This window comes from Ictalurus furcatus, chromosome 26 (assembly GCF_023375685.1).
Source record: "Ictalurus furcatus strain D&B chromosome 26, Billie_1.0, whole genome shotgun sequence".
NCBI lineage: Eukaryota > Metazoa > Chordata > Actinopteri > Siluriformes > Ictaluridae > Ictalurus > Ictalurus furcatus.
In genome coordinates this window covers 2,309,281-2,319,268 of record NC_071280.1, presented here as the reverse complement: position 1 = coordinate 2,319,268, position 9,988 = coordinate 2,309,281, and positions in this window count along the sequence as shown.

Genomic DNA, 9,988 nt, shown 5'->3' with positions numbered 1-9,988 from the left:
AATAATATAATTATTATTTATTCATCAGTCAAAACATGTTGATAACACAAAGCACATTCGTTATAAAAAAGGTTAACATTTGCATAATATAGACCTCATAAAGCAGAAAAAATATATAGTAAACCCAATAAACTTGAATTTTAATTCGATTTCACTGATCTTATTTGAGAATTTTGTCCCACAGAAATGTTTCTGATGTTTGTTTGTTTGTTTGTTTGTTTGTTTTCTCTTTAAAATAAACAAAAGAAAAAACCCTTTTCTGTTAGTGTTTCAATTCGTCCTCACGAATATTTCGACTTTCGCGTTTCACTTGGTTTAACCGAAGACGATTTACCAGTCTGTGCTTGTATTTCCAACCCAGCAGCTCAGCACCTCACCTCATGATTTGATTTATTTATTTTTTGGACATCAGGTTCTCAAATTTTCCATGAGGCGTTGCTGCTGCGTTCATCTTCTCCCGGGTTCTCCTCACCTTCTCTTCGAGTTCGTGGCACGTTCTGAGAGACCGTAACCGAGGAGGACATTGATTTCAAGGAAGGATACATTTGAGAAGAGGGAAGAAAAAGAAAAGAAAAGAAAAACAGAAATCAGCGCTCTCACAGTGGCAGGATGTAAAAAACTAAGCTGTTCGAATGAGATTAGCGTAATAGCAGATGACATGTTTCAAATGGATTAACTCAATTTGACGGTGCGGAGATACAGTACGGACTCCCTTGGGCTAAGTAGAAAGAAAAAAAAGATAGAAAATGAATTTCCTGCTGTTCGGCTTATAATTTCCTCACTCTCGCAAGAAACTAATGAATGCTGAGCCTTACTGTGTGGCAGGATCTTACCGTGTCATCCTAAATTAAACAGTTCAGTGATAAAAATTACTTAGTGTTAGCATAGCACCTCATTTTGTAATAAGCCACCACTATGTTTGAGCAATGCTAATTTTAAGCCCTACACTTTGCCTGTACATTTTTTTTTTACATGTACTGATGCTAATCATAATGAGTCTTTATTGATCACGTATACATTACAGCACAGTGAAATCCTTTCCTTTGCATACCCCAGCATGTAAGGAGGCTGTGGTCTGCCATGATACTGTAGCCCTGGAGCAGAGAGGGTTAAGAGCCTTGCTCAAGGGCCCAACAGTTGCAGCTTGTGCTGGGGCTTGAACCCCTGACCTTCCGATCAGAGCCTTAACCGCCAAGCCACCACTGCCCCCAGTCAGATGTACTAGTAGAGAACAGATCATCCCTTTGCTAGCAAGCTCCTCTCCTATGGCCTTGTAAGCCATGTGGTTCTCAATCTTTTGTGAGTTCTGGACCCCTAGCATATTTCGAACAATCCACATGGACCCCCCTCACTCCACAACAATTCTAGGCTATATATTTAACAGTCATTTCTATATATGTTGCTTTATTTTACTAATATTTAACATGAATAATATTAACATTTGACATTTAAAATTGAATCAAAACATTTCAAGATGTTAATTTTATTTATTTACTTTTATTATTTTTATTTATTTATTTATTTATTTATTTATTTATTTATTTATTTATTTATTTATTTATTTTTACATTTTATTGTTCGTGTGACATTTAATTTGACTCTCTGAAATCTTTTGTTTAATTTATCCATCAATGCGACACTCGAACTTGTAATAGATTAAAAACAAATCTGTTAAGGAACAATCGTCAGCTAAGCTAACGTGATATTTGTGAATGCACGCGAATAACCAAATTGGTTCATTTGAAAACATATCTTAAATTGTTCTTACATTTGATTGACATTTATATGACATATTTGAATATATTTTGATATAATATTATTTAAAAATTTTAAAAACTTTCTCATGGACCCGCTGCAATTACGCCACAGACTACTATGGGTTGTAAGCAATCACTGTTTTTTTTTAAAATAGCAAGCTAGTTAAATTTGCTGTTTACTACATAAGGAAGAAAACATTTGTTGGGGGTGGTATTTTAATCGATGCTGGGGCGGAGTGATGACGCAGAGTTCCTGTCATCGCACCGAAGTCGATTCTTTCCTGACATGTCGAACAGCTGTGTTCTTTCAAGGTTAAAGAGATAGGTTTGAATTCTTTCAAGATAGAAACGTCTAGAAAGGGGTTATATCTGAAAAGAAGATGTTTCAGAACGATTCTTGTGAATCTCCTAAATTGTTGGACATTTTAACAACATGTGAACCGGCAAAAAAATTTTCTTCGTTTTTTTTTCTTCTTCTAATCTTCAAGACATGACACTTGTTCAGTCTAAAATATCGTGAGATATTTCCTCAATGCCTGTCATCGTATATAAGTAAGTAATTAAGTAATTAAGATGATGAGTCAATTTGACTAATCGATTTACATGTACGCCTTGCTAAAGAAAACAGTACCTAACTGTTAAAGCGCTACAAATTGCCATGCAGAAATATTTCTATAACAAAAGGTCATTTGATTATTACGTTGCGTTTCCCTTTATTTCCAAAACCTCTGTTTAGTTTGTGAAATTACACAGGATAATTCATATTTGCATATGTAAATTTCACAGCAAGTAGGATTTAATGAAGTGAATTGTGACATTTGGAAGGAGGGAAAGGAGAGAATATGATACTCGCCTGCTAAAATCTACAGTGGACTGTGTAAATATCCCCCCCGAACTTTTTCGTTGTTTTGTAGTGTTGAAGTCCATTTCAGTTCCAGGTTGTAACACAAGAAATTGAGGAAAAGGTAAAGGAGGTGAATCCTTACAGCGCCCTTCACTAATATTGGCACCCTTGGTAGAGGGTAAAGAAGGCTGTGAAAAATTGTCTTAATTGTTTAACCTTTTGATCTTGGCTCAAAAAATTCACAAAAATACTCTGCTCATGGATATCAAACAATTGCAAACACATTACAGGTTTATCCACACAAGAAATCTTTGTTAAATATAGGTGCGCAACAACTATTGGCACCTTAATGAATTTATATGAGAAAAATGTATATTTGAGGTATATTCCCATTGATATTTTACATTTTTTTAGTAGACCTGGGTGACTAGGAACAGGAAATTGTTCAATCATGACTTCCTGTTTCACAGGGGTATAAATATGAGGTAACACACAGGCCAAATTCCCTTAGTCATTCATATATAGCTGTGATGTGCGGCAAAAGGTTGTTGAGCTCCACAAAATGAGAAGTGGCTATAAGAAAATAGCACAAGCATTGAAAATGCCCATTTCCACCATCAGGGCAATAATTAAGAAGTGGAAAGTTGTGAATCAACCTGGAATTGGACGTGTGTCTATATCATCTCATTGCCCTGTGAAGAGGACGGTTCGAGTGGATAAAACATCTCCAAGGATCACAGCTGGAGAATTGCAGAAGTTAGTTGTGTCTTGGGGTCAGAAAGTCTTCAAAACTACAATCCGAAGTCACCTACATCACCACAAGTTGTTTGGAAGGGTTTTAAGAAAAAAAGCCTCTACTCTCATCCAAAAACAAACTCGAGCGTGTTCAGTTTGCCAGACACTACTGGAACTTCAAATGGGATCGGGTTCTATGGTCAGATGAAACCAATATAGAGCTTTTTGGTAATAAACACCAGAGGTGGTTTTGGCGCACACAGAGAGGTAGCCGTATGGAAAAGTACCTCATGCCCACGGTTAAATATGGAGGTGGATCTTTAATGTTTTGGGACTGTTTTTCTGCCAGAGGATCTGGACATTTTGTTAGGAAACATGGCATCATGGACTTATCAAATATCAACAGATATTAAATGAAAACCTGACTGCCTCTGCCAGAAAGCTTATAATGGGCCGTGGTTGGATCTTCCAGCAGGACAATGATCCAAAATATACATCAAAATCACCACAGAAATGGTTTACTGACCACAAAATCAAGGTCCTGCCATGACCATCCCAGTCCCCTGACCTGAACCCCATAGAAAACCTGTGGGGTGAACTGAAGAGGAGAGTCCGCCAGCATGGACCTCGAAATGTGAAGGATCTGGAAAGATTCTGTATGGAGGAATGGTCTCAGATCCCTTTCCATGTATTCACCAACCTCATCAGGCATTGTAGGAGAAGACTCAGAGCTGTTATCTTGGCAAAGGGAGGTAGCACAAAGTATTGACTAAAAGGGAGCCAATAATTGTTGCATGCCTATATTTAACAAAGGTATTTTCTTTTTGATAAACCTGTGTTGTGTTTGCAATTGTTTGATATCCACGGGAGCAGAGTATTTTTGTGATTTTATTTGAACAAAAGATCAAAATGTTAAACAATAAAGATCATTTTTCACAGCCTTCTTTGCTCATATTTACCAAGGGTGCCAATATTAGTGGAGGGCACTGAATGCAAGTCAGTGTACTTCCTGCTAAAGTAGCAAGTACTTCAGAATGAGCTGTCTTTAAAAAAAAATTGCAATCCTTCCATATATTCACTGGAGACTCCTTCCATAAAAGTTTCCCATATACATACACCTCACCACAATTTTTTCCCCTTCTTCTTGTACATAATTTAATTCCTCCAGTTGGTAGACAAGACAAGTAAACCCAACATGGAACACCCAGTAATAAAAATGTTTATAACAATAACAATCTGACATCCAGTCAATAATACAGCGTGCACAATGTTTATAGCTGTAAATGACCTTATTGACGGCATGAAGTTATCTGTATCATTATCACAAAGAAACCAGAGTATGAATGAGCGAAACACTCTGTAGGGTTCCAGTCTTTCTTTAAACGATCTAGATCATAAACATCATGTTGGTGAGGTTTAATTGGAATCAATGTGTCTATTGATTGTCTGTCCAAGACCTGAGAGTAATCTGTTTAAATATACTTGTACTGAAAGTCCATTCTCCATTGAAGTGTAGTGGCATCGTAAACTAATAATAATAATCCTCTAAGAAAAACCTTACTTAATCTAATATATTTTGAGATAATTACTTCATTTATTTGTTGTGTATGAGTGTGAAGCTCATATTTGTCATTCAGGAAATGGTACAAGCCTTTCCAAAAACTTTGCACCATCCACATTCCTATCTAAGACAATGCGATAATCCCCAAAGTGACACTACTGTCCTCCAAAACTGCTGATCTGTGTCCTGGGCGTCCATGTGGAACAGCAGCTCCAGGAGCAGTGAGCTGATGGATTAAATTCTTTCGGGACAAAAACACACATTTGTCTGGGACACTGGGACAACATACAGTAAATAAGTAATAAGTAAGGAATAAAACACGCTGTGTTGTGCTGTTATAGGAAAATCATCAACAAAAAAGTGAGGTGTGAGCTGTTGCACTAACAGCACATCCTGAAGTGTTTTATTCCTTTTATAGTGAGTCAATTTGCTTGCTTTTTATCCATTTAAACGTTTTAACGTCCACGAAACAAGCTAGATCCCGTTCTTACTGCTGTAAACAGTGTTTTCTTATGTCAGAAAACTTAAAAGCTTTGACTGCTGACACTGGAGACTCCTTCAATAAATGGTAATTAAATGACACCTTGCACGTTTGTTACACAATATGAAACGATATAAACCTGTGATTCATGCCCAGTCAACACCTTGAATCAACACCTTCTGGCCAATCAGAGTCGAGAATATAAACAGGACTGTGGTGGAAAAAAGGAACTGAAACATTGGACTTGACATCTCCTCGAAAGCAATGATTTGTACTTATTAGAGAGCATGGTGTATGACGCAATGTAAATAGCTGTCTGCTAAATAATTCATGTTATGTCATTAGTGTCAACAGTTTTTGCTCTTTTGCTTCTTTATTCCCGACGTTGGTGCGGGAAATGGAAATGAGATGTCGATGATGCCCGTTCACTCTGACTTCTCTCGGTCCCATTTAGGTCTGTGTTCACTGGCCTGCATAATGAACACAGTAATAAGACATTGATTTCCTCAGGGTCTAATTGTCTTGAAAGATGTAGTTTCACGATCCTAACAATAAAAAATGTGATATTTGAATGCTCATCGACCCATTACTCCATGCTCCCCCCTTCCCCTTTTTTTTTAACCTCCCATGATGATGATGATCATGGTGATAAAGATGACACTGATGATAATGATGTCAGCATGATGACCTACCAACCACATATACAGTAAACAGCCTGCCACACTTGTAACAAACATTCATGTTCACACACTTTCCCTGTATCCATTTGAAACGCTACATCGTGACTGCGTATGGATCACAATGAGGTTAATAAAGTGTTGCACACCTCTTCAATGACTGAACTGGAGATGAATTTTTATTTTGATTTTATTGCTGACTATTGTCTATTCAATTTCGTTATGTTTTTGATTTAGTAATAAGCATGTTTAATATGCGTATTTCAATTAATTAAAGCCTTGTGTTGCTTGAGGTTCCGACTGTGCATGCCCAACATTGTTTGCCATTCATGTGGCCATTTTCTCCACCTTGGCACGTTGTTCCTACGGTGGGGGGCGTGGCTTATGTGCTCAATTTGCTAATAGTCTGAGGAACTTTAAACTCGTTTAATTTTGAGTGTTATAGAAGGGTTGTTTTCAGTATTTCATATTGTTTTGTGTTGGATTTAAAGCCTACAATTATTGTGTAATGGAATGTTTTGCAAGTAGTTTTTTGTTACAAATTTTCTGTTGTACAGTATGTGTGTGTGTGCAGGACTTGGTTAAAGGGGTTAACATTGGTTCTGCTAATAACAGCTTTATTTTAATGTGCTTATTCAAACACGTTATCATTTGTACTTGTGATGTAAGAGGAATAAAATGCTTTGGGACATGCTGCCCTTGCGAAATAATCAACTTGAGGGTGACTACAAAAACTCCACTTTGTCATATATACATGCTCCTCCACTTTTTTTCCTCCTTACTTTCAGTGAATTATGGATATACAAAAGAGGTTTGTCCAGTCACATGACCACTTGGCAGATATTAGTGATCATTAGCGAACAATGACCAATATGAAACTGTACTTTCAAATGTGATATTGCGTAATATCTTAGCATTTTGGCAGATTTCCATGCCATGTTCCTACTAAGACAGGTTTTGTGCTGCATTTTAAAGAGATCCAGCTGACTTCTCACAAATTAAAGGAAGCCCACCAGTGAGAGGTGCTGTCATGTGATAAAGAATGGGGTGAGTGTATGACTAAGACCAGGGGAAAGAGTTGCTCCTGGGTGCTGATGGGACCACAGTGAGTCTCTTTGTCTTTTTAAACTGCTGCTTTAGAGTCTGTGACCTGTAATAAATGAGAAGCTCTTCAGAAATGTCAGCTGTGGGAGTAAGAGAATAGAGCGAGACAGAGAGATCAAGAATGGTCTGCACTAGTGAGTTACTATAAGCGTATATGAAGCTAGAGATGGATACCGAGATCCGAGCAATGTTGCAAATTGTCCCACGCAATGTCAGTGTCCCTGCAGTGTGTGTGTGTAAATGATGTGAAGCCATTACCTTGCAGGAATCCTGCCCATTTTCTTCTCCCATTTAAAGGGACATAAAATATCCCACTGAAAGGAGCAGGTAATGGTGCGTGTCCTTAGCTAACCACAGAAGGAAGTCTGTTGGACCATCATGTCCAAGGCTTTATGTTTTAGTGGCTGGCTGAAGTACAGAACTGGTGGTTATCTTGGACAAGACACAAACACTCCTAACACTATATGACAGACATCTATCCATCCATCCATTTTCCATACTGCTTATCGTACAGGGTCACGGGGAACCTGGAGCCTATCCCAGGGAGCATCGGGCACAAGGGTGGGGTACACCCTGGATTGGGTTCTATGACAGACATTATATATATATATATATATATATATATATATATATATATATATATATATATATATATATATATATATATATATATATATATCTTATATACAGTATCTCACAAAAATGAGTACACCCCCCCCCCATTTTTGTAAGTATTTCATTATATCTTTTCATGTGACAACACTGAAGAAATGACACTTTGCTACAATATAAAGTAGTGAGTGTACAGCTTGTATAATATAATCAAATATTTGCAAAAATGTGAGGGGTGTACTGACTTTTGTGAGATACTGTGTATATATATATATATATATATATATATATATATATATATATATATATATATATATATATATATATTCTCTTCTGTTGCTATCCTATGCAATGAGCTTTAGAGAATGAGAATGACCTTTAGAGAGTTCAGAAAGTTTGTTACTCCCTGCTCTCGTGTTATTACAGAGGGGGATGGAAACATTTTTTGTGTGAAAGGTATGGGAGTGGAGAGTGCTGCGGTGAAGCTCAGCCGAAGCGAGATGGGTTTCAGAACCTCAAGACTCTGGGCTGGGCACTGTCATGGCAGCCAGCCAGCCCAGAGTCTTGAGGTTCTGAAACCCATCTCGCTTCGGCTGAGCTTCACCGCAGCAGCCAGCTCAGATCCTGGGGGTCACGTATGGATCTGAGGGGGAATCAGAGATGAGCGCTGCTCTATCTCTCACTCTTTTCTCCAGATCCAACTCTCCATGTTTTGGAGCTCGCAAAGCGACTTCTCCCTCCAGTATGCAGAATCAACGCACCCTCTCTGCCAGAGGGGGGAACCAGTGAGTTGGAGAGCGCTCCCTCACACTGCAGAAAACTCCCCTTTTTCCCGGAAGTGCACCATGAAGTGTCATGCTTCTGGGGAAAGCTGTGTTTATAACCCCACGAAAGCAGATTAGTTGACCATCATGGGGGATAGACTTTATGGCTATTTTGCTATGCTGAAGGTGGAGAAGGCACTTGCAAGCCACCTCTCTCCATCAACGGCAGCAAAATTGGGGGGCTGACTTTGCCATCCAGGCCTTGTAAGACCACCTTGGTGTTGCGGGTTGTGGGTCCTGGCAAACAATGGCAGTGTTGCAGGCCTACCAGGCAGACCTGCTGAATTGTGAGGGAGACAAAGAAGGTGAGTGTGGCCGCCTGTCTTCCCCCGCAGAAAGCCAGGGGGACCGGGCAGCCACAGTCGCAGCCTGCTAGTAGGCCTGATTTAAAAATGATATTTTTTTTTAAAAAATGGCTGAAAAGGCAAAAAGAAGTGGTCCTGAGGGGCCGCAGAGGGAGGTATGAGGACCGAGAGGCTGCTAGGGCGAGACGAGAGATTGTTAGGGCTGTTAGCCCCCAGTATTACTGTAGGGCTCCAAAGTCAATGTAGTCCCAAGTTTTCAGTTTTCTCTGGTCAGCGAGCTGCCACAGGGCAATGAAAATCTGATGTTTTCCCTCCAACAAAGTGTGGAAAGTTAATGTCATTAAAGACAATCTGGCAGCGTGGAAACTACTGCCAAATGTTTCTCCATGGGTTCTGTCCTCCATAGGAAAGGGTCCAGTTCATAGCTCAACCCCCCTGTTTCAGCACCCAGAAATCAGATCTCTCTTGGACAAAGGGGCCGTAGAACATGTACCTCTTTCTCTGAGAGAGGGAGGTTTGCAGCCATTATTTCCTGGTCCACAGAAAAAATGCGGTATGCAGCCAATTTTAGATCTGCGTCATCTGAACCGTACTCCATGGACATACAGGTTCAGGATGTTGATTCTCAAACGTATTGTTCCACAGACTCAGTCTGAGGATTGTGACAATAGATCTAAAAAAGGTGCATATTCCATTGCCCAGTCACAGTAGGTTCCTGAGGTCTGCGTTTGGAGGCAACACGTATCAATATCAATTCTTGCTTTCGCTAGCTTTATCCCCTCACATCTTCATGAAGTGCATGGATGCCGCGCTGGATCCTTTGTGACTCCAGGGCATCCGTGTGCTAAACTACCTGGATGACTGGTTAATTCTAGCGTGGTCCAGGAAGTTGATAATTCAACATCAAGATGTTCTTACCCAAGTGAGGAGCTTGGGGCTCAGGTTGAACCTAAGGGAAAGTTGCTTCTCCAGTCAAAAGCAACTTTTCTAGGGGTTATATGTGATTCAAATACAATGAGGGCGTGTCTATCCCCCTATCAACATTGAGCAAGATAAAGTTAGGTTTTGGCATCCCCTCCAGTCTCTAT